This window comes from Rattus norvegicus, chromosome 4, assembly GCF_036323735.1.
Source record: "Rattus norvegicus strain BN/NHsdMcwi chromosome 4, GRCr8, whole genome shotgun sequence".
Classification (NCBI taxonomy): Eukaryota; Metazoa; Chordata; class Mammalia; order Rodentia; family Muridae; genus Rattus; species Rattus norvegicus.
In genome coordinates, this window is record NC_086022.1 from 177,496,434 (window position 1) to 177,502,433 (window position 6,000).

The following is a 6,000-nucleotide window of genomic DNA, read 5'->3' on the forward strand; positions in this document are numbered from 1 at the left end:
CGGCAGGTGGAGGCTGGAGGACTGGAAATTCAAGGTCCTTTTTAAAAATAAAATCATTGGCGGGATTAACCTTTTTTTTTTTCTTTTTTCTTTTTTTTTTTGGAGCTGGGGACCGAACCCAGGGCCTTGCGCTTGCTAGGCAAGCGCTCTACCACTGAGCTAAATCCCCAACCCGGGATTAACCTTTTAATAGTTAATTTTTGCATCACCTCCCAATTGGCTCCCTTTAAAAATATTTATTTTTGCTTAATTAAAATACAATTATCTCACATCATTTCTGCCCTCCTCTCTCCTCCCCACTACCCCTCTCAGGTCCTCCCCTCCCAAATTCACACCCTCCTCTTCCTTAACTTTGTCGTAACATATACAACCGTGTTGCTGTATACACATAGAAGTGTAAATGAATGAATGTGCAGTCGGCATTCAGTGCAGCCTGACGTACGGTCAGTGCTGTTTGCACCTAGATGTTTCATGTTTCTAGGACTAATTACTCCGTACTAGAGAACCAACCCTCAGGGCTCATCCCTGGGCAAAACTAACTTCTCCTCAGAGTTCTTCCTCTAGGGGCAGGGCCTGTGAGATTTCTGTCATCTGCACTGGGATGGCAAACTGACGTGGAATTGTTCAGGTAGCCATATTGTTGCGGCTGCATGTGTACAGTTTCCCTAGCATGGCTGGAAAGAACAGTTTCACCTCAGACCTCCCGGTCCGATCATACAACCTTCTGTTCTCTCTTTCTTGATGGCCTCTGAGCCTTGGGTTATGCTGTAGACGTACTTGCTGCCGCTAAGCACCCTGTGGTCCAATGTTCTCCCTATTTTGACCAATGGTGATTTTCTGCAACGGTCTCTTTGACGAGGGGTGAGAGCTACACTCACTTGTGTAAGTGGTGAGGATGCAGATAGGAATCGTGTTGGTCTAGTACAGCAGTGGGTGGAGAGTCTCCATTAAGGTCCATGACCTCACTGGTCCTGGGTAGTTGGCTAAAGCTCCAGTATCAATGAGTTCCCTCCTGTCGAATGGGCTTTGAGTCCAACTAGACAGCTCTCGGTTGCCATCCAGGGATAAGCGCTGCCCTTGGAACCTTAGGGCTATCTTGCCAGCTGGTCATTGTGCTTCCTCTCATTACAGCTGGGTGGGACCTATTGATTATTTCCCTCCCTTGGCAGTTTGCATATCAGTGTCCAGAACCCTGAAAGCTAGCCCTGGGGAGGAGGCTTTCCCATCAGTTCCAGTGAAAATCCGGAGTCCTATGTCCAAAGTACATGGAGTCTTCAGCAGTAGGGTCTTCCCTTCCACTTCTGGGAGACAAACCGGGGAAATGGCAGCAGCATTTGGCAAGTCTCTTGGGCATTCCTGTTCAACAATTTGAAAGGAGGTTTCTTACGCCTGGGATTGGGGTTTTTATTAGATAACCCATAGCTTTTCGTCACCCCAAGTGAAATAATTTCATTTAAGTTATATAATGTGGGGGTTGGGGATTTAGCTCAGTGGTAGAGCGCTTGCCTAGGAAGCGCAAGGCCCTGGGTTCGGTCCCCAGCTCCGAAAAAAAGAACAAAAAAAAAAGTTATATAATGTGTATATCTATGTTATGTTAGGACTCCCCGTGCCTTTTTGAAGCACGATTAGTGTAATTTATCCCTCTTAACTCTTCTTCTATATGGTTCTTCCTTCCACCTCCCCAAATAATAAGCCCCTTCTTTATTTTCCCATTTCTCTCTTCTTATCACTGTGTCCTATTATTCTCCTCTCTGAGCTACCCCTGCACCCCAAATTCTGGCCCCTCATTCCTGGTTACCACAGTGACTCATACCTGAAGACTCAGAGTTGGACAGCACAGATAAGAGAGGAAATGCAATGTTTGTCTTTCTGAGCCTGGGTTACCTTCCTCAGTTCAGTACCTTCCGAGTCATTTTTAGCTACATGCTAAGTTCAGAGTCAGCCTGGCTTACAGAGGTCTTGTCTCAAAAGAAGAAAAGAAGAATCTGATAAAGGATTTGCAAACTAATTCTATTTATGATAATATAAAAAAAGCAAGTCTTTAAGTATTTCTCTATCACGCTGTGCTCAAAGCAACGTACAAGGAAACAGTTCAAGCATGAGCGAAATCATCGGTGATTGAGTAGATAGAAATAAATAATGGAAATCAATTATACCGCAGAGCTGATGATTCAGGGTTATTAGGGTATCTGAATTTGCCTCATGATTTATAGCCAATTCAGTTGGATCAAAATCCAAATAGGCAACTGCCCTTGTCTAAATGCTCATGAGTGACTGTCAGTTGGCAACATCGATGTAAGCTACACACAAAGGTCCTAGAATAGCGAAAGAAACTGTAAAGAGGAAAGACTCTTGGGACTTATGAGATTTCAAGGGGCGCTACAGGACAGTGGTAGTTAAGCATGATGTGGGCTGAACCCCAGACTACATATAGAGCAGAGGAAGAAAGAGTTCAGAAAGCGAGACACACGTAAGTGGACACTTGATTCAAGACAAAGGTGAATTGAGTAAGTGGCGGTTATCTTTTCAATGAACGGCACTCATTCTCAGGAGTGACACGAGTCCCACCGTACATACAGAATAGTTAAATTCTCGAAATAAAGATCTTCTAGGAGAAGACTTGGAAGGACATCTTCAGAATCTTTGGTTAGTAAAGGATTTCTTCAAAATAACAGATGAAAGCATTAACTGTTAAAGCGTTAGAATTGGACCCCATCAAGTTAGGAAGTGCTGTTGGCCAAAGGTCATCATTAAGAGGCTAATGGGGAAGCCACAGACTGCCAGAAAGATTCTGGAATTCTTATACTAAACTCTGTGTTTATTAAGAGACTCTGTTAGGAGCTCCCACTAAGATCAATATTTAGGGGAAAAAAATCAAATCAAGAACTTCGATCGGAGATCTGGATATGTCTTTGTAAAGTGTTCCGCAGTAGCGCTCAGGAAGTAACGGGACATTAAGACTACTTGTCAGTGAGGTCTGTGTCCAGCATGCTAGTGCCAAGAGCCTGGTGCACCTACTCATTGGGAAGCTACGATCGACACTGCCTTGCCTTAAAATAAGCCGAGAGGCAAGCATTTAGAATCTCTAGAAACTGTCGTAATGGTAGACAGCAGTCACAAACCTTTATTGAAGGAGATCTACAAAGGCAGGAGATCAGTGAGCACACCGAGAGCTGAAGCACGGCCTCCTGCTTTCCTCGGTGACCCTTCCCTGGCTGTTCAACAAGGACACTTGGTTATGGACAGGAAGACCAAAGGGGAAGGGTCTCTGGGAAGACATTCCTCTGGCATTTCTCAGCTCCTCCAACTCTTCAGATGTCAGGTTGACAGCTGACTGTGACAGGAACCGTAGGAGATTCCAGGCCTAGCAGGTAGCACATGAGCTCAGCCCCAGAGCTACCATTAAGGATAAAACAGGACCAGGAGGATATGGAGTTACATAATCAAACTGAGCCTGCGTGGTTAACACTGGATGCTCAGGGGAGGAGTCAGTCTTCTGCCTGAGGTCTCAAGACCGACAGATGTAATTAAGGGAAGGTCACCAACGGTAGACAGACCCATAAGTCTGTCATAATCAACATTTAGAAACTGTCTTCATTCCTGTTGTCCTGCCTTCTGCTATTGGGACAGACACCTGAGATCTGAGTTGATCTGGTTCCGGGTTCCTAGGTTTCTGACCGTGGCCACTGGGCCCTGTAGGGTTAGCCCTGTGGAGGCGTAAGAGGCCAAGAGGGACAATGTGAGTAGCACCCACAGTCTACTGTGTACACTCCTAGTCTAGTTACTTTCTAGGTCAGCTTTCGCCTGTTCATTTGGAAGGGTTCTATAATTTTAAAAGGACTAATAATGTCTATTTCCTAAGGTGTTCTTTGTGCACTAACTTTGTTCTATCTTTTGCTGTTTTATGTAATTAATCAGTACAATCCTTAAAAAGAAAGAAAGAAAGAAAGAAAGAAAGAAAGAAAGAAAGAAAGAAAGAAAAGAAAAGAAAGAAATCACAAGAGGAGTGTGCAATGAAGGTCTTTCTACCTGGCGGTGGCCAGGAAGCAACAAGACTGAGACGACAAGGCCTTCCTCTTAGCACCCCAATGCCACTGGGCCCTGCTCTGAGCGTCTGCCACTGTCCAATAGCTCATCGAGCTGATGTGAACCCACCTGCTGTTTGCAGACACTTCTCGTCCTAATTAAGGCGATTCCCATAGCAAAACTCTTGCCTTTCATTTATGGTTTATTTGGCCTTCTCAAGCTGTTACTTTGTTATGTTTAAAAAAGAGGGGGGGAGGCAGAGGGAGGGAGAGGAAAGGAGAGAGAACACAGGCTTGTGCCAAGGAGCCCGGAAAGATGACTCAGCAGTCAAGAGTGCTTGCTGCTCTTCCAAGGGACCAAGGGTCCAGTTCTCAGCACTCCGAGAGGTGGCTCCCAACTCCCTGTAACTGATGCCCTCTTCTAGCCTAGACACACAGACACGCATGCATGCATGAACTCTCGCACATGCGCGCGCGCGCGCGCGCGCACACACACACACACACACACACAGATAAAAAATAAGTTTTTGAAGCCAAATAAATTAAAAAAATTTAAAGAACTAGAATAAAGAGATTTTTTCCATGCTAACAGAAATAACTACAACTAACCCCTTCTGCCTGCAGCAAGACAACTGGGAGAGGCAGGGCTCATAGGAAGCTGGAGACTTAGTCTACATGGAGCAATTAATGCACTACAATTTGTTTATTGCCTGCTGGGAATCTGGGTTTGGTGTGCGAATATTGTAGGTTTGCATGAGAAACTCAAAATTCTGATCAATTCACCAATGGAGGAGAACAGTTCGAAAACCGAAGAGACCAAACAAATCTCAGGCATACGTTTCCCTGGGCTAGCCTACAGCCGTCTGCTGGTCTCCCTGGGGCTAACCCACAGCTGAGTGACCCTCCCTAGAAAGTCGTTGGGTTTTCTAACAGCGGCAGTGGGGACCTAACTTCGGGATATTACCTGGGGAATCCGTAGCAGGATGTGTTAGGGGCAGAGGGGTAGAGGGGAGGGGGGTGGTAAGGAGCTAAGGAAACAAGACAAGAAAACACATGAGGCATAGACAGCCCAGCAAGTCAGCTCCAGGAAAGAGGTTCCTTTTCTTTACCCCATCCATTCAGTACCCCAAAAAGGTGTCATGCTGACTTTTAACCCAGGAGAAAATGCCCCAGAACAGATGTTAGTAGTCAGTTGCCTTCCTTCCGGTATCATGAGGTGGTGTGGAGGGTAACCCTGGAAGAGATAATGGTAGCAAGCAGTAGAAGGAGTCCTTTTCTTTATTTATTTTTCACTGGTTACTTACTTATTCACCTTACATCCTGATTGCAGCCTCCCTCCCCCTCTCCTCCCAACCCCACCCTCAGACCCCTACCCCCTTTCCCTCTTCTCTTCTCTTCTCCTCAGAGAAGAGGCACCCCCATGGGTACCACCCTACCCTGGCACATCAAGCCGCAATAGGACTAGGTGCATCCTCTCCCACTAAGTCCAGACAAGGTGGCCCAGCTAGGGGAAAGGCAGGGGACAGATTCAGAGACAGGCTCGCTTTACTTGTTAGTGGAATCACAGGCTGCACATCGGCTACATGTGTGTAGTGGGCCTAAGTCCAGCCCATGTGTGGTCTTTGGTTGGTAGGTCAGTCTCTGTGAGCCTCCATGGGCCCAGGTTAGTTGATTCTGTTGGTCTTCCTGTGGAGTCCCTCTGACTTTCTCAATCTTTCCTCCCCGGACTCTTCTTCAAGATTCCCTGAACTCTTCCTAATGTTTGGCTGTGGGTCTCTGCATCCATTTCCATCAACCGCTGGATTAAGTCTCTCAGGAGACAGCTACGCTATGCCCCAGTCTGCAAGCATGGCAGAGCAGCATTAACAGTGTCAGGGGTTGGCTCTCTCCTGCGGGATGGGTCTCCAGTTGGGTCATTCATTGGTTGGCCGTTCCCTCAGTCGGCTCCATCCTTATCCCCGTGTGTCTTGTAGGC